Raw genomic sequence first — 19,808 nt, forward strand, 5'->3', positions numbered from 1 at the left:
CCGATGTAAATCAATTGCAGTTAGAGGCTACATTAATTTTCTTTCTGTTAGCACTTATTGAAATTATCTGAGCACATTACAAGTACATATTTGCTTACTCTGTATGCTCAAATGTGACCCGTTATAGCCAACAGAAAAAAAGCGGAGGCCCGAAAAACAGGTGGGGGTCCTCCACCACCACCACTCACAGAGGCTGAGCAGTTGGCCCTCAGCCAAAACAGTGGGCGCCCTGTGGCCGAAGGCATCTCTGCGGGGACATCCTCTGAGTCAATAACCCCGCAAGACACAAGTGCCTACATAAGAGGTAAATTCAAATTAATACATGATGTGCATACATCCTTTCTTCACAGTCACGTTTGCAGTGCTGCTCATTCATTTGATAAACTCTTTACCATAATGATTGTTTGTAGTGAAGTTATTTTCCTACTGATTTTGCTTCCCTCAGTCTTGGTTGTCTTTGAGAGCATAATGACAATGAAGTGTATGGTGATTGGTATGTTTGTTAATTGCCATTTGGTCCCTTGTAAGTTATAAGTGACCTGTATAAACCTCATATTCTATCAGTTGATGGTGGTGGTGTACTGCATCTGGTGCAGCCTCCTGTTGAGCCAGACCAACATGCAGTTGTGAGTAATACTCCACAGATTATATGAGGTTACAGTAGAACAGCAATGTTGTTTATTTCTTTACTACAGGAAAAAAATGAAGAAACATTGACAGCTGTTACAGAGGAGGAAGCAACAGAGACACTTTATGAGGTTTACATCTTACAATGGAAAATATAACAATTGAATAAAATGTGGTACTATAATAAAACCATGGACTTTCTATGTCTCTAACAGAGTGATGATGGAAATGAAGAGGAAGAGGGTCCAGCCACTTCTCCAACAAACCTTTCCTCAGTAAGATGTTCAGCACTGATTTACAACCAACCTAAGTAGGCATGTACTATGAATGGCAATGCTATTTTCTGTGTTTCAATAGCTCCCTGTAAAGCAGCTGTACAAGACCTATTTGATCAAGAAAATAAAAAAATGCGACTTGGATTTGGAACACTTCAAGCAGCAGGTCCAAAAGACCAAGATTGAGATTTTACTGCTGGAACATCAGTTAAGGGTGGGTGAAGTGGTCAGAGATGGACGAATTATTTCAGTGTTTGAACAACATAATAATATACTTATTAATACTTTGTGTACAGGAAATACAGGCGACCAATAAAGCCAGTTGAACAAAACATCTGTTTATTCTTCTTTCAACATGTTGAGGTGATGGGTCAAAGGAAATGATTGTGACATATGGTGTCTCTGACTGCACTTCCATCTTGTATGTCCGTGGGAGGGTCAGGATGTTCATGGTTTGGATCACTGCTGATGTTTGGTTCAGAAGGACAGTGTTCTCCTCTAATTGTGGCAATGTTGTGAAGAATCACACATGCCACAATAATGTCACATGCCCTTTCTGGGGTGACCCTGAGTCTTTGCAGGCACTGGAACCGGGCCTTAAGCATCCCGATAGTCATTTCAACTCTGGCTCTTGTCCTGCAATGAGCCAGATTATATCGCTGCTGTGGGCCCGGTTCAGGGTCAGGGTAAGGGGTAAGCAAATAGGGTAAACATGGATACCCCCTATCACCAAGCAAGAAGCCAGTGAACTCTCCTAAGACAGAAGGATACACTTCAGTTCAAATGTCCCTGAAGCAATTGGTCTTTATATATTTTAAAGTATTCTCAACTCACCATGTCCAAATTTTGTGCTCAGTGTACATTCACAAAAAATTCGTGAGTCATGAACAGAGCCTGGCCACTTGGCTTCCACATTTGTGATAATGTTGGCAGCATCACATATGATCTTCACAGTGCAGAGAACACAAATTAGCATCCATTACTATAATGAAATAATTTGTTAGTTTGAAATGCTACAGGGAACTATGTACCTGTACATTAATGCTGTGGAAAGACTTCCTGTTCACATAGTCTCCTTCATTTACTGAAGGAGCAATGATTGGAATGTGAGTGCCATCTGTACAGCCAATCACGCCTGGGAACCGTGAACATAAATGTAAAATTTAAGTAGTAGTTCAAGTATCACCACATCATAAATTAAGTTTTGGTCACCTTGATACCTGCAATTTTGTGGAATCCCTCTTTGATAAATCTTGTGGGTCTATGACCGGGGAACACCACAAACGAGTACAGGAGACGTTTCAGTGCAACTGTAACATTCCTGACTGCCCGACAGACGGTAGCCTTGGAAACGTGCTCAGCGTCATCAATATTATACAGAAAGCTCCCGTTTGCAAAAAAACGAAGTGCAATACAAATAATATGTAATGAACTGAGAGCATGTCCGCGATGTATCACATGAGCAATATTAGGCCTGAGGATGTTATTCAAATAAATTATAGATTGTGCTGAAAAACGGTAACGTTCACACAGAAAATCATCAGGAAATGATAAAATGTCCAAACGCGCTCTAATCACTCTCTCCCGGCGGAGAGCTCTGCGGAGAATTTGGGCTTCAACATCTACTGGCTCTTCAAGGAAGGAGCACGCCATGTCTGACACTTCCCACAGTCAGGTTTCCGACAAAGAGGCGGAGAAAGTCAGGGTTAGTTGAAGTAAACCTGCTAGGGGGCAGGTTAGCTTCACGAGTGTGTCGTCATAGTAACTCACTCAGGATTAATCTAAACTCGCTTTGTGAAACTGAAAACCCAGAGTTTTCGTTAACTCAGGGTATACTTACTCAGAGTTTGCACTAAACCGACTTTCTGAAACAGGGCCCAGGTCTAGACTGGAGTCCACCTGTGCAGTGGAACAGACCAGGATGGGATTTGTTTGCTGTTGTCATCTCTGAAGAGCTTTGACGTTCAGTTTTAGACAGTTAAAATCATTATTTGCGCCTAAGAAAGATCTAGTGTTTCTGGTCTAAATGTGTCATATAAATGCATAAACCACAGGATTTACCACTAAGAGCTCCTGTCTGGCCAGAATGCTGTTAGCCCCCTGTGTGGATGTTATAGCGTGGACAGAGTGAAGGCCAGATCAGTGAAAGATAGAAGAAAGCAGAGGAATAGAAGAAAGAAAAGGGACAGAAAAGAAGGGTGGTGGGGGAAAAGTCGAGGGTGAGGCAGATGTACACAATGGGTCTCCACCTGCTGCCACAGATGGAGCTCCCACAGCCAGGGGAAGGAGTACTAGCGGTCCAGTGCAGCGGCCAGCCAACCACTGCAGAGGCTGGCCACTTCAGAGAAAGCCAAAGACGGGACCCTGGACCCCAAGAACCACCCGACAACTGGGGGAACCCCGACTGCGTAGCTAAGAGGAACAAGCCATCCTCGGAAAACAACCCTCATAGGAGCAGGCCAGCAAGTCTCGCACCAGTTGTGACATCACATCCTGTGTCATGCGACACAGTCATTGTGGTGCGTTGGTCACTATTGCTTAATTTTTGTAACTTGATCCATTGTGCTGTGGTCATTGCAATCATGCTCATTTTCCCACCATTTTAATGATAATCCTGCACCGAAGCTCAGAGACACACGAATACACAGAGTGAGATGTTGAAGCAGTTTGAAAACTTGAATTTGTGGAGAGAACTTTGCAAAAAATACCCTCAACAAAGTCGTGGCTTCCAGGTTTGGCTTCTCCTTATCAGCTCGTGTGGTGTGATCCTGTCTGAATGGTCTAATTTAGGAGAATAGTGCAGCGCCTTCTCCTGCCTTAACGACAGTTAGAAACGACTGCATCTGTGTGCTGACGAGATGAGTTATATGACCATTGTGGCGGGTATGATGGTGCCAGGAGTGGTTCCAGGGGTGGCACCACAGGGGCACTGTTCCCACCTGAAATTTGATTGGCCCCCTGAATCAATTTCACACGTTGTTGTGCAAATGGAATAGACCACAGGTGGAAATTATAGGCAATTAGCAAGACATCCCCAATAAAGGAGGGGTTCTGCAGGTGGTGACCACAGACCACTTTTAATAATAATAATGGATTGCATTTATATAGCGCTTTTCAAGAACCTCAAAGCGCTGTACAATTCCACTATTCATTCACTCTCACATTCTCACACTGGTGGAGGCAGCTACAGTTGTAGCCACAGCTGTCCTGGGACAGACTGACAGAAGTGAGGCTTCCATATCGCGCCATCAGCCCCTCTGGCCAACACCAGTAAGCGGTAGGTGAAGTGTCTTGCCCAAGGACACAACGATGAAACTGTCCAAGGTAGGGCTCGAACCAGCAACCTTCCGATTACAAGACGAACTGCCAACTCTTTTGCCACGATCGCCCACACTTTTCAGTACCTTTGTTTTTGGTTTGGTCACTTTTGAATCCTGGTGGTGATTTCACTCTAGTGGTAGCATGAGACGGAGTCTACAACCCACACAAGTGGCTCAGGTAGTGCAGCTCATCCAGGGTGGCACATCAAGCTATGGCAAACTGGCTTGCTTTGTCTGTCAGCGTTGTGTCCAGAGCATGAAGGCGCTACAAGGAGACAGACAAGAACATCAGGAGACGTGGAGAAGGCTGTAGGAGGGCAACAACCGCATGACCGCTACCTCTGCCTTTCTGCAAGGAGGAAAAAGAGGAGAACAGCCAGAGCCCTGCAAAATGACTTCCAGCAGGCCACAAATGTGTATGTGTATGCTCAAACTGTCAGAAACATACTCCGGACATCCACAGGTAGGAGTTGTGCTACAGCCCAACACCGTGCAGGATGTTTGGCATTTGCCAGAGAACACCAAGATTGGCAACTTCACCACTGGGGCCCTGTGCTCTTCACAGTCTGGTGACCGTTGCTGCCTACAACATCCTACAGCATGACCGGTTTGGCAGTGGGACAGTAATGGTGTGGGGCGGCATTTTGAGGGGTCGCACAGCACCTCTGGGACATCATGTACCGCTCCAACCAACATGCAACGTTGCACCACAGGCTGTCCAGAAATGGGCGGATCCTTTAGTCCAGGTCTGGGAGGAGATCCCTCAGGACACCATCCAGCACCTCTTCAGGACCAGGGCCTGGCATTGTAGGGAAGTCATACAGGCACATGGAGGCCACACACACTACTGAGCCTCATTTTGACTTGTTTTAAGGACATTATATCAAAGTTGGATCAGCCTGTAGTGTGTGTTTCCACTTAAGTTTTCAGAATCAGAATTGCGTTTATTGGCCAAGTATATGCGCACACATATAAGGAATTTGGTTCCGGTAGATGGTGTCTCTCAACCACAGCAATGAAAATCACAACTAAATGTAAATGACACAATACACACACACACACATTCACATTTTTTGTTAGTTGAATGTTTTGACAAAAAATGTTATATTTATTATATATTTATATTATTTTAATAATATTTAATAAAATGAAATAATATTTAATGAGAATATTTCATTCATTTAGATCTGGTACATCTTTTGTGTTTCCTTTATTTTTTTGAGCAGTGTATGTTGTTTTTGTTTGTTTGTTTGTTTGTTTGTTTTTTCTTTTTCCAAAAGCACAGTCTATAACTGTGACATTGTTGCTCAATAAATTGCTAATTACATCACACTTGCATTAACATTAAAACGTCAAAATATTCATTATACAATGGTGCTACATGCTGCAGGAGAAGCTGTGTGCCATTACGGGTGCATGTCTGATGCAAGGGCATGAACACCTTTCTCATATCACCACTCTGAAGACCGATGGGCGTTGTCAACAGGTTTACTGACATTCAAAAGGGTAAAACTAAAAACAACACAAAAAATACAGTTAAGACATACATAAGCGTAGCATAACATACATTTATACACCGCAATACTAATACACAGCATACGTCTAATTATATAAACTTTTAAACAACTACTGAGGCTATCTCAGACGACCTCCGACATCGCGGATAGCTAGCTTAGCACCGAGATTAGCTTTACGGTCAAATACTGCGCTACAGTATGCGTGAGTATTTAAAAGTAGTAGTACATAATGTACAAAAACAAGTTGTAATTTAACTTTAAGTACATACCGGCGATACAACCGTGAACCAAAGATGTAGACAGTAAATTTTCCGACAGGACACCAAAAGCCGTGTGCCGATATGTCTCTTTCTTTCGCTCGCTTGCTTTCCTTGAGCTGACTTCCTATTCAATAAAGTTGTTTCAAAACAAACCATTTCTACGGTGCATTACTTGAAACGACCACAGAGGGCGCTAAAAACACATAACTAACAACGTACTGGGAATAATATTTTAGTGATACAGAACAAGCTGAATCTTTGAATTTTAGGGTTCAGTTAATGATGGAGGTGTTGCAGGACAGCGGTAGGAAAGAGGAACCGTGGATCTTATTTTTGTCTACTGGACATTTTTAAAATGTGCTGCACTTTCTTACCCGAAATATATTTACAACGTTATGTGTTTTCAGAGGGTTCTCTATACTCCAGTGCAAGTAAGTTCATCTGTGTGTTTTGTTTTGTTTTTTTGCATAATATGCTTCCATTTCATCATTACAGACTTCCTAATGCTTGTTTTACTCAGCTATCATGACCATGGTATTAAATTCCTGCGTGTCACACAGAAACTGCCACAGGTGTTGCCTGGCAGTTATTACTATTACTATTAACTTTGTTTTAAAAAGTTATTAACATGTTATTAAATAGAAACACAGAAACTACCAGCTTTAATCAGGGTTAGGGTTAGGGTTAAAATGTGATAAACCCCAGCTTTATCACATTTTTCTTTCCATTTTGATACTCTACTTTTACCCCTTAAACTAGGGCTGGGCGATATGGCCTAAAATTCATATCGCGATATAATTTGAAGCATGTGCAGTAACAATATATATCACGATATATTCTTTTCTTCTGTATAACGTATTTTCCACTTAAAGTCCTTTAATTTTCTCAAAAATCGAGACTGTGCCTTATGAAAGCCTCAGATCAGCCTCAGATCAGTTGAAACACTCAGTTTATTTAAATCCAGGTTGAAGACTCACCTGTTCTCAGCTGCATTTGAATAAAGCACCAAATCCACACTTTTAAGCTTAAATTTCAAAACTTACATTTAACTACTGATTTTATCTACTGTTCTGATCTGTTTTGATTTTATATACTGTTTTGTTTGTTTGTTTGTTTGTATGTTAATTAGTTAGTTAGTTTGCTTGTTTTAATCAATTTTAAATCACGCTTTTTATTTGTTTTGTTTCTAATGTCTCTGTAAAGCACTTTGAATCACCTTGTTGTTGAATTGTGCTATACAAATAAACTTGCCTTGCCTTGCCTTGCCTTATGTATGAATTCTGGTTGTGCTTACTGACCTCGAACCGATTTTGGCTGCAGAAATCTGTTAAAAAATGTTTTAGTACAACTTTGGTAAGCTGCATTGCTTGATGGATTGTCAGAGCATTACGGCTGCCATGGTGAGGAGCTTCGCGGAGTAATCTGAGTCCTAAACTCCGTCAGCTTCAGGTCCCAAAGTCAAACGAACACTAAGAGTTAAAAACGGTCTAAATTCTTTCATCTTTAATTAAATCATCAGCGTTGCTGCTTTACCAGGTGTAACAATTAAGTTTTACATCCATGCATCGATGAAAACAGAATTTATTAACGGAGTTAGAAGTTAACAGGAAGTTAGCTTGCTAGTTTCCACCTAAACATGACATACCATGTTCTGACTGAGAGATTTTTGAAACTAATTCAAACGTACAGCTCTGCTACCACTTCCAACATAAATGAAGACAGAAAACTAAACAGCAGTGACGTTTGCAGGGTTACTGAAGTTGGACTACCTGGTATATAATGTTGTGATTGCTAGCGACACAGCTATGTTAGCATAACATTAGCACCGTGAAGCTGGAGGATGAAGCGAACTTTTTTCCACTCAATAAAAGTTAACGTGAGGGATTCTGGTGGTCAGGGACAAATGCAGTCGCATAGCAGGATGCTGTACACGGGCCAAACTTCAGTCAGGAGAACAACTGAGATCATTCATCCACAATACGAGGTTAGTTATTAATATACTGCAACAACATGGGAACAGAGCAGCTGCGGGAGAATTCAACATTAATGAATCAATGTTACAGAAGTGGAGGAAGTGCAGGTTTTGGCTTTCCCCATAATCCAAAAGTGCTTTATCTCTTTGCTATGACTGTCGCCCACCATAATTTGCAGATGATAATGGTTTTAGCCGCTGCGAAGCTTTCGACCAAAACAGGCGCAGCTTGATGACATCATCAAAATGCGCTATCGTAATAGAGCGATATAGTCAAAATCTCTTTTTTTTTTTTTTTTTGTCCCGTTTGGATCTATAGCCATCAGAATTGTTGTCTTAAGGCCAAGAAAGATGCCAAGCGGATTTATTTTACCAAGTGGATCATCATGGCCTTGCCATATTGGTCCATTTGATTGACCTTTATTATAATTATGAATTTATTTTATTTTCAGTTGCTACAAACGGGACAGTCATGACTGTGGGATAGGACAGGGGGAAAGAATGAAAGAAAGAGAGGGAGAGAAAGAAAACCAAAGGGGAGAAGAGACGGTGAGAAGGGGGGGAAGAGAGAAAAAAAAAAAACAAACAAAAAAAAAAAACACCTGGGTCACCTGTATGGAGAAAAAAAAACAGAGGAGACAGCAAACAGCAAAGAGCAACATAATAAGAAAAAAAAGCACCATCACAATAAACTAGCTAGCCATAGATATCAATAGTTACTAAATAATAAACGATATTGTGCAGCACGCAAGATAGACAGCGCACAATGTGCTTTGAGGTAGCAGCCAAGAAAGCTGTAGTCCGCGTCTGTGAATACCCATGTGTACACCTGTGTGCATACCTGTGTGGATCAGCATGCTTGCATTCCAAAGGTTTCTCCATGTAATGATCTGCTAGGGAGTGTGGGGAGCCACAGCCCTGTCCTCTATGGTATCAAGCAGGTATGGAGGAGATCAAAACTCCAGACATCCAGAGGCCCCCAGAACACAAGAGACCAAGGAAGACCCACAGAGGGGCAGCCGCGCCACTGTCCCAGTAAGAGCTGAGGAGAGTCCCAGATGAGGGGTCACTCAGCAGCCGCGGAGTACCCCACCTCCAAAGTGGCCCGAGTGAGCCCCAATAAGCGGCCGCCAAGGAGTGAGCCGGTGTGTACCCGGACGCCCATATTCAAAATCTCTATCGTTGGCCAAATTTATATCGTTTCTATCGCCCACCCCTACCTTAAACCATGAAATAAACCATGAAATATGAAGTCAAATAGAAATAAACACACAAGACTCCAGAAAAGATGAACTGTCAAATTAATTACCAAGATTTCCATATATACTGGCACCAGTTTAACTGTTTCTAAATTTGTACCCTGCCTCTCGCCCTATGACAGCTGGGATGGGCTCCAGTGCCCCCCGCGACCCTGAAAAGGATAAGCGGAAGCGAATGGATGGATGGATGTATGGATAGGTTAACTTTGGTCCTTTGAGATATTCACAGGTTCCTGTTGGATCTAATGAGCTGGTTCTCCTCTATTAGAGCAGACAAACACTGGAGGATCAGCTGAACTTAAAGCCACTGAAGGCTTGAACCGATCACTCGATCACTCATGCAACAAAACGGCAAAAGGGCAGGTTCATACAATGTCCAAATTTCTTTTAGCTGGTTCACATGGAAACTACTCACTTTCTCACCCTCACTAAACTATTTGTCCCCCTCCATCCAGCAACCCCTAAAACACCTGTGTGGAAGTTCCTCCCTACAATCTGTTTGAAGCAAAGCACAAAGGAGACGCCTGCTGGAGCAGCTGGAGTCCAACACACACTCTTCACTACAGAAACACCTCCTACAACATCCACTCTTTACACTCTGACTGCTGTGTTCGTGGAAACACTCCAACACACTCCGCTTCACATATGAACATAGGGTTCAGGTCTAGGTTTGAGTCTGATCCTGATAAAAAGTTCAAATCTTCAGTAAAAGACTCATCACATATCAACTGATAGTATTGACGTTAGTTTACTTTTTCTCAGATAACTGTCTTTGCTCAAATTTCTGAATGACATCTTTGACAGGGTTACTTTCATAGGAGCTGGTCTAGGTTGGTTCCTGTCAATAATGATGGAGCAGTGATGTGAGTGCTGAGCTGTGACATGTCTGTCCATTATCCGTCCATGAAGCCAGATAACACACACCAATTAGTTAAACTGTAGGAATGTCTTAAAGACATAAAGACCTGGATGGCCGCTAACTTTCTGCTTCTTAATTCAGATCAAACTGAGGTTATTGTACTCGGCCCTGAAAATCTTAGAAATATGGTATCTAACCAGATTCTTACTCTGGATGGCATTACCTTGGCCTCCAGTAACGCTGTGAGGAACCTTGGAGTCATTTTTGACCAGGACATGTCCTTCAACGCACATATTAAACAAATATGTAAGACTGCTTTCTTCCATTTGCGCAACATCTCTAAAGTTAGAAATATCCTGTCTCAGAGTGACGCTGAAAAACTAGTTCATACATTTATTACTTCCAGGCTGGACGACTGTAATTCATTATTATCAGGATGTCCTAAAAACTCACTGAAAAGCCTTCAGCTGATCCAAAATGCTGCAGCAAGAGTACTGACAGGGACTAGAAAGAGAGAGCAGATTTCTCCTGTTTTGGCTTCCCTTCATTGGTTTCCTGTTAAATCCAGAATTGAATTCAAAATCCTGCTCCTCACATACAAGGTCTTAAATAATCAGGCCCAATCTTATCTTAACGACCTTGTAGTACCATATCACCCTATTAGAGCACTTCGCTCTCGCTCTGCAGGCCTACTTGTTGTTCCTAGAGTATTTAAAAGTAGAATGGGAGGCAGAGCCTTCAGTTTTCAGGCCCCTCTTCTGTGGAACCAGCTTCCAGTTTGGATTCAGGAGACAGACACTATCTCTACTTTTAAGATTAGGCTTAAAACTTTCCTTTTTGCTAAAGCATATAGTTAGGGCTGGACCAGGTGACCCTGAATCCTCCCTTAGTTATGCTACAATAGATGTAGGCTGCCGGGGGATTCCCATGATGCATTGAGTTTTTCCTTTCCAGTCACCTTTCTCACTCACTATGTATTAACAGGCCTCTCTGCATTGAATCATATCTGTTATTAACCTCTGTCTCTCTTCCACAGCATGTCTTTATCCTGTCTTCCTTCTCTCACCCCAACCGGTCGCAGCAGATGGCCCCGCCCCGCCCCTCCCTGAGCCTGGTTCTGCCGGAGGTTTCTTCCTGTTAAAAGGGAGTTTTTCCTTCCCACTGTCGCCAAAGTGCTTGCTCATAGGGGTTCATATGATTGTTGGGTTTTTCTCTGTATCTATGAAGCGCCTTGAGGTGACTTATGTTGTGATTTGGCGCTATATAAATAAAATTGAATTGAATTGAATAGAAGAGTCATGGACAGTTAGAGATGGTCATCTCACCTCTGAGCTTTGGTCTGGCTCTCATGTTCCCCACACAGAGTGCTTTTAGAGGGAGGGACTCCCTCCTCTCTGTCCTCACACTGATCCATGCTGCTCAATTCACATCAGCTCACACACACTTTCTCTAGAGGCAGATTGGGCCTCTGAGGGCAGCAATTTTTCACACCAGCCTATTAATTAATGAAAGACCAAGACAGACTTTTAATTCATTTGAAAGCCTGATGCTTAACATTGTCCACCCCAGCTGTGAAACTCAGAAACCAGTCTTACTTGTTATCATCTATCGTCCACCTGGGCCTTACACAGAGTTTCTGTCTGATTTCTCAGACTTTATATCTAATTTAGTTCTGAGCTCAGATAAAATAATTATTGTGGGTGATTTTAACATCCATGCAGATGCTAAAAATGACAGCCTCAACATGGCATTTAATCTGCTATTAGACTCAATTGGTTTCTCTCAAAATGTAAAAGAACCCACCCACCACTTTAATCACACTCTAGATCTTGTTTTAACATATGGCATCGAACCTGAACATTTAACAGTGTTTCCTGAAAACCCTCTCCTGTCTGATCATTTCCTGATAACATTTACTTTCACAATAATTGATTACACAGCGGTGAAGAGTAGACTTTATCAAAGTAGATGTCTTTCTGAAAGCGCTGTAACTAAGTTTAAGAATATAATCCACCCACTGTTATCATCTCCAATGCCCTGTACCAACACAGAGCAAAGCAGCTATTTGAACGCTACCCCAACAGAGGTCGATTATCTTGTTAATAATTTCACCTCCTTACTACGTACGACTCTGGATACTGTAGCTCCTGTGAAAACTAAGGCCTCAAATCAGAAGTATCTGACTCCGTGGTATAATTCTGAAACACGTACCCTAAAGCAGATGACTCGTAATCTGGAGAGGAAATGGCGTGTCACAAATCTAGAGGATCATCATTTAGCCTGGAGAAATAGTTTGCTGCTTTATAAGAAAGCCCTCCGCAAAGCCAGAACATCTTACTATTCATCACTGATTGAAGAAAATAAGAACAACCCCAGGTTTCTCTTCAGCACTGTAGCCAGGCTGACAAAAAGTCAGAGCTCTTTTGAGCCAACAATCCCTTTAACGTTAACTAGTAATGACTTCATGAACTTCTTCACAAATAAAATTTTTATCATTAGAGAAAAAATTACCAATAATCATCCCACAGATGTAATATTATCTACAGTTACTCTTAGTACCATTGATGTTAAGTTAGACTCTTTTTCTCCAATTGATCTTTCTGAGTTAACTTCAATAATTACTTCCTCCAAACCATCAACGTGTCTTTTAGACCCCATTCCTACAAAACTGCTCAAAGAAGTCCTGCCATTAATTAATTCTTCGATCTTAAATATGATCAACCTATCTCTAATGATCGGCTATGTACCACAGGCCTTCAAGCTGGCTGTAGTTAAACCTTTACTCAAAAAGCCATCTCTAGACCCAGCAGTCTTAGCTAATTATAGGCCAATCTCCAACCTTCCTTTCATATCAAAAATCCTTGAAAGAGTAGTTGTCAAACAGCTAACAGATCATCTGCAGAGGAATGGTTTATTTGAAGAGTTTCAGTCAGGTTTCAGAGCTCAGCACAGCACAGAAACAGCTTTAGTGAAGGTTACAAATGATCTTCTTATGGCCTCTGACAGTGGACTCATCTCTGTGCTTGTCCTGCTAGACCTCAGTGCAGCGTTCGATACTGTTGATCATAATATCCTATTAGAGCGATTAGAACATGCTGTAGGTATTACAAGTACTGCGCTGCAGTGGTTTGTATCATATCTATCTAATAGACTCCAATTCGTGCATGTAAATGGAGAGTCCTCTTCACACACTGAGGTTAATTATGGAGTTCCACAGGGTTCAGTGCTAGGACCAATTCTGTTTACATTATACATGCTTCCCTTAGGCAGTATCATTAGAAGACATAGCATACATTTTCACTGCTATGCAGATGACACCCAGCTCTATCTGTCCATGAAGCCAGATAACACACACCAATTAGTTAAACTGCAGGAATGTCTTAAAGACATAAAGACCTGGATGGCCGCTAACTTTCTGCTTCTTAATTCAGATAAAACTGAGGTTATTGTACTCGGCCCTGAAAATCTTAGAAATATGGTATCTAATCAGATTCTTACTCTGGATGGCATTACCTTGGCCTCCAGTAACGCGGTGAGGAACCTTGGAGTCATTTTTGACCAGGACATGTCCTTCAACGCACATATTAAACAAATATGTAAGACTGCTTTCTTCCATTTGCGCAACATCTCTAAAGTTAGAAATATCCTGTCTCAGAGTGACGCTGAAAAACTAGTTCATGCATTTATTACTTCCAGGCTGGACTACTGTAATTCATTATTATCAGGATGTCCAAAAAACTCACTGAAAAGCCTTCAGCTAATCCAAAATGCTGCAGCAAGAGTCCTGACAGGGACTAGAAAGAGAGAGCATATTTCTCCTGTTTTGGCTTCCCTTCATTGGCTTCCTGTTAAATCCAGAATTGAATTCAAAATCCTGCTCCTCACATACAAGGTCTTAAATAATCAGGCCCCATCTTATCTTAATGACCTTGTAGTACTATATCACCCTATTAGAGCACTTCGCTCTCGCTCTGCAGGCCTACTTGTTGTTCCTAGAGTATTTAAAAGTAGAATGGGAGGGAGAGCCTTCAGTTTTCAGGCCCCTCTTCTGTGGAACCAGCTTCCAGTTTGGATTCGGGAGACAGACACTATCTCTACTTTTAAGATTAGGCTTAAAACTTTCCTTTTTTCTAAAGCATATAGTTAGGGCTGGACCAGGTGACCCTGAATCCTCCCTTAGTTATGCTGCAATAGATGTAGGCTGCCGGGGGATTCCCATGATGCATTGAGTTTTCCTTTCCAGTCACCTTTCTCACTCACTATGTATTAATAGACCTCTCTGCATTGAATCATATCTGTTATTAACCTCTGTCTCTCTTCCACAGCATGTCTTTATCTTTATCCTGTCTTCCTTCTCTCACCCCAACCGGTCGCAGCAGATGGCCCCGCCCCTCCCTGAGCCTGGTTCTGCTGGAGGTTTCTTCCTGTTAAAAGGGAGTTTTTCCTTCCCACTGTCACCAAAGTGCTTGCTCATAGGGGGTCATATGATTGTTGGGTTTTTCTCTGTATCTATGAAGCTCCTTGAGGTGACTTTTGTTGTGATTTGGCGCTATATAAATAAAATTGAATTGAATTGAAATTGAATTGAGGGCGAAGGTACATGGACCTGGGGGTATAGAGTATGTTTGGGGAGTGTGTGTACACTGTTCATTTCTGTTTGTCTCCACATTGAGCATTGTATATGTGTGCATGAGGGTGGGAATGCATGCTTGTATCTGTGTTTGCCTGTTTGTCTATGTCTGTGTATCAGGTCGGGTCTTAGACTCCACCTCTCTGGGAACATCTCAGGCACTCCCAGGTGTGGGGCCCTATCTCCCCCCACCACACTCCCTGCTGGTGGCTGATGCCCTCTTCCGTCGGTGCCTTGGTGGTTCTCAGCATCCTGGGCTGCTGGCTTGACAGGGCCTGGCACCCGTGGCTCGGTTGGGCCCCTTCCCAGGGGTGGGGGTCCCTCCATCCTCCCTGGCATGGCTAGCTGCCGGCAGAGCCAGCGGGCACGTAACCACAGCTCCCTGTGGCTTCTGCACCGTGGCTGCTGTGTGACCCCTAAGCTCTTGTCAGCTCTTTCTGGGAGGGTGGCGCTGCTGCCCCTCTGGTGGTCCTCCTTGGGCTCTCGTGCTCTGGATTTCTGGGGCCCTGGGGGGCCTATGGTTCCCCACACCCTCTAGTAGATAGCTTTACTGAGAAACTGTTTGAATACAAGTGCGCTCATCCACACAGGTGTGGGCACAGACACAAACTATACCTTTCTTGGCTGCGACCTCAGAGCATATTGTGTGCTGTCAGTCTTGCGCGTTTCCCAATAACATTTAATATTTAGTATTACTTTAGTATATTTAGTTACTTATACTTATGAAGGTTGTTGCTGTGGTCTCCGTACTGAGTTGCTCTCTTTTTGCTTGTTTTGTTTTTTTTCTTTCAACAGGTGATCCAGCAGATTTTTATTTTTGCCTTTTCTCACTGTCCCTCTTCCCTTCTGTTTTCTTTCCCTCCCTTTTCTTCTTTCTCTTCCCCCGTCATGTCTGTCCATTTTGTAATAACTTAAAATGAATAAACAAATAATAATAACAAAGATCAATCAAGTCGACCAATATGGCAAAGCCATAATGATCCACCTGGATTAAATAAATCTGTTGGGCATCTTTCTTGGCCTTCAGACAATAATTCTGATTGCTACAGTAAAAAAAAACAAAAAACCCCACCAATTATTCAATGGCTTTACTTCCTGATCCAGGATTCAAAGAGGATCAGCAGAGTTAACGTGCTGCAGAGTTGGACAGCTGCAGTCAGAGAAACAGATGCAGAGACAGAGGAACATTGTGTGACTGAAGAAGATTCAGCTTTCTTCTTCAAACTCTGTACAGACACAGGAGACAGCAGCATCATGTGGTGCTTTCATGTTCCTGTTAAACACAGTTACAGTTTTAATCGGATGGTTTACTGAAACTGTTTGAAAACACATCTTTGTTACCAGCTACCTGCTTGGTACTTTTTTCTGTACTGTGTGTTATTGAAAGTCCGATCTGAAGTTCTTTTATTTTGGGACTAAACAGGTTGGACAGGAAATCAGAATCAGACCAATCAGACATAAACCTGAAGACCCACGGAGCTGAAAGCAAAGCTGTGTCTGTACATCTGCCTGTTTAAGCACAGGAAGTAGTTTCTAGTTTCATCTAGTTTGTCAACTTCCTGTGTGTGTTCATGTGACTATTAGTGACTGAGAGAGGTGTTAAAAACAGGAAGTGGGGTTGCTAAGCGGTTGCACAGACTGGGATGAGGACCTTTGACCTGAGCAGGAAGAACAGCCTGAGGTTTCTATGGTTTATAATCCGGAGAAACTCTGCCTGTGTAAAAATAACAGCATTATCTGCACACAGCTGGTTATTGATGTTCTGACAGACATTTGGTAAATCATGAATGTAAAAAGAAAAGAAAATTGGTCCCAGTATGGAACCTCAGGGTACTCCAACTTTACAATGAAGGCAAGGAGATTTAATACAGAGTCCATTTGAAAACATGCAAACTCATAACAGAGTGTTTTTTTCCTTCAAACATTCAGGACAACAAACGTATCTGTAAAAAGCAGCTGAAACTTCCAGAAACTGAAGAAAAACAACACTCAACTCAAAGCTTCAAGAAACTAAACTATGAACCCTGAGTCTGTTGCCATCTTTTATATACAGACTATAGATCATCTACAGTGGAAATAAGTATTTACACCTGCTTAGAGACATTTAATGTTAACCAACGCACACACACACAAACCTTAAAAAGAGGAAGAGTTTTTAACACTCGGCCTCGTTGGTCCAGCGGTGAGTCCGTTACCTGAGCTATGGATTCAGGATATACAGATTTGTGCTGTTTGTGCTGGAACTAAGCTGCACACAGCTGATGTTAGCCAGGAAAACATTACACACTGCTTCACTTACCTTCACATGGAGACGATCAGCATCTGTCACAAACACCAAGTTCAGGAAAGAGGAACTTTGAAGAGGAAGGAAACACCCAGAGAGGCGTCCACAGACCAACATCACACCTGTGGTGTGTGGTAACTTCTGAGGAAACTGTGATGATGCTCACCCCGCCCCCAATACACTCACAAAAATATACATCCTGCTCTACTATTGAGCAATTTATCAAGAAAGTGGATCTGACTAAAACAGCATTAGTGCTGCCTGTCTGCTCTCTACATGTACGTCTTCACCTTCCCCTAACTCTTTTGGCTCTCGGCGAAGGCAGTCACACTTTTTCTCCTCTCCTCCTTCCCCTTATCTTCCCTGCTTAGCCTCTTGTGTCCTTGTCTTGTCTCGTGTGTATTACTTTTCCCTGGAACACTCTCTCACAGTCTGTTCTCTAAAACCTAAAAGGGAATTATGGATTTGATCAACTGGTCTCTGAATGCATTTGCCACCCTTTTCTCAACGAGAAGCCTGGGCCCGAGTGCCCTGAGGGACTTTCCCTGCCGGATACACGATGGACGGGTGGCAGAAATGGAGGATCGTGTGCCTGGCGGGACTGCAACAGGAATCGCAGCAGGTTTAGCTGTGCAACATGTCAGAAATTCACTTGTACCAAATGCAGGGATGATGGACACTGGATCTGCAAACGCTGTAAAGTCTGAAACACTTTGAAATAAAACAGACTTGTGTATCCATATATTGTGAATGTGTGTCTTTTATATGTAGGTTGTAAAACAGAGGTTTTGTCACGGTCTGCCAGCCAGACCGTGGGGATGTGGGGAAAGGAGGATCCAAAACGCAGACTCTGCGATGCAAACAGTTCTCTTTATTTACAGTGAAAAGCTGTAAACACAATAACTCCTCATTGCTCCCTCGAACCCCGTGTACGCGCTTCCCATGGCTCGTGCTCCCCGCTGTTGTGTTTCCGCACTCCGCGTGCGTGCTGCCTTTCTGGACCACTCTTCCTCCTGCAGGGAAACCATAGATGCAGCCGTCAACACTAACCCTCGGCGGGCATATACACACAGCACAGACATAAATTGACACACTGACTTGGTACGATAACTGAATGATCCCGCGCCGGTGGGAGCTCCAACTCTCTCCTAAGTAGCTCCCCCGACGAGCCCTGATCACCAACAGGTGTGGCAGGAACTTCAGGTGTGGCCAGTCCTTCCGCAGGGCTACACCCATCAGGCCTGCAGGTGGCTGTGCTCCATCCTCCAGCCACACCCGCAGACATACACACCCACACCCTGCCTATACATACGAGTGGGACACAGACTAACACAGCATTGTGCAGAAAAACACACACATCACCAAATAATAATAATAATAATAATAATAATAATAATAATAATAATAATAATAATAATAATACAACAACAACAGTCAAAACTGCTCACGGACCCCGAGTCCTCCAGAGCCGGGTCCGTGACAGGTTTGGCCTGCCTTGGGTCTGAGTAGACAAATGCCAATGTTGCACAAACACACACACACGCACGCACACACACACACAGCAAATCTGCATTTATTTGTCCCACAAGTGGAAAATCTGCATTGTCATTGGAAAAAAGTGGACAGTGCAAGACAAAAGCAGCTAAATAAAAACTGTACAAAGAGCACTGTATAGAAAGTGCACTATACAAACAATCTGGAAACATAAATATGGACACGTGTATTCAAAAATATTGGTGTGTGTATACACACACACACACACGTAGATATATATATATATATATATATATGTGTATATATATATATATATGTGTATATATATATATATATATATATATATATATATATATATATATATATATATATATATATATATATATATATGTGTATATATATATATATATATATATATATATATATATATATATATATATATATATATATATATCAGCACCATGACCTTGGTGCTGATAACGCCAAGGTCATGGGTTCAATCCCCATACTGGCCACCAAGCAGCTGGATAGCGTAGTGGTTAGACTACACGCCTTTGGAACAGAGGATCGCAAGTTTGATTCCTGCCTGGGGCGTCTGTATCCAGTAAGGGTCCTAAGGCTAGACCCCCTATGCTAAGCAAGCCTACCGCAGACATGAGCGAGACAGATAGATATGAAGGCATGCCGGCTCGGACGTCGCCCGGATCAACAAGGTCCGCGTCAGGTGTTGAGGAACCAGGGCACCCTGACGAAAAGTGGGCTACTGGAACAAGAAGGCATCGGTGGACAAGAGACGAAAACAGGGCGTTGTTGGAATGCTACTACGCAAGTAACCCTGGCGGAAGGGGCTACATGAATAGGATGAGGGACCTATGGATTCTTCGATACCCAACATCCACAATGACGGCGAAACAACTAGTAGCTCAGTGTTCCAACATTCGAAAGAAGGGACTGCTCTCACAGCTAGAGATTGACGAGGTGCAACACAAATGCTACGGCAAGGAGGAGTCAGGACGCCAGGTCAGGGGGGCGATATCATCACCCCCACCCGAGATTGGGTACGTAGCCCCAAGTGCGATAGGAGAAGGATCGTTGAGTGCGAGAGGAACTGACCTGAAAAATAGGATCATGGCCAAGCTTGAAACCTTGATCCCCCGTAGCCGGTTACCAAGATTACGTGAAGTACCCTCAGAAGGTCTGCTAGATGATGTTAATGCAGCACTACGGGCAATACCTACAACCACGATTACCGACACTAACAAGCTGATCTACAATACGGCAGCAGTGATCAGTGAGATGCTTGGCTACAAG

At 42.8% G+C, this 19,808-nt stretch overlaps 2 protein-coding genes and 1 long non-coding RNA gene across 3 annotated transcripts in view; 1 reads left to right on the plus strand and 2 right to left on the minus strand.

The window, feature by feature from the left end:
* LOC113016285 (phospholipase D1-like) overlaps nt 1–19,808 on the minus strand; it is a 386,460-nt gene that overhangs the window by 144,328 nt on the left and 222,324 nt on the right. The gene's annotated exons all lie outside the window — the stretch shown is intronic.
* Nucleotides 1–19,808, minus strand: part of LOC145423725 (NLR family CARD domain-containing protein 3-like) — a 149,022-nt gene that overhangs the window by 49,833 nt on the left and 79,381 nt on the right. The window lies entirely within an intron of this gene.
* On the plus strand, nt 486–1,232 carry LOC113019773 (uncharacterized). The gene is made up of 4 exons (XR_003272088.2): nt 486–758; nt 843–902; nt 985–1,116; nt 1,199–1,232. It is a non-coding gene; the product is annotated as an uncharacterized LOC113019773 (long non-coding RNA).

This window comes from Astatotilapia calliptera, chromosome 3 (assembly GCF_964374335.1).
Source record: "Astatotilapia calliptera chromosome 3, fAstCal68.1, whole genome shotgun sequence".
In the NCBI taxonomy this organism is placed as follows: domain Eukaryota; kingdom Metazoa; phylum Chordata; class Actinopteri; order Cichliformes; family Cichlidae; genus Astatotilapia; species Astatotilapia calliptera.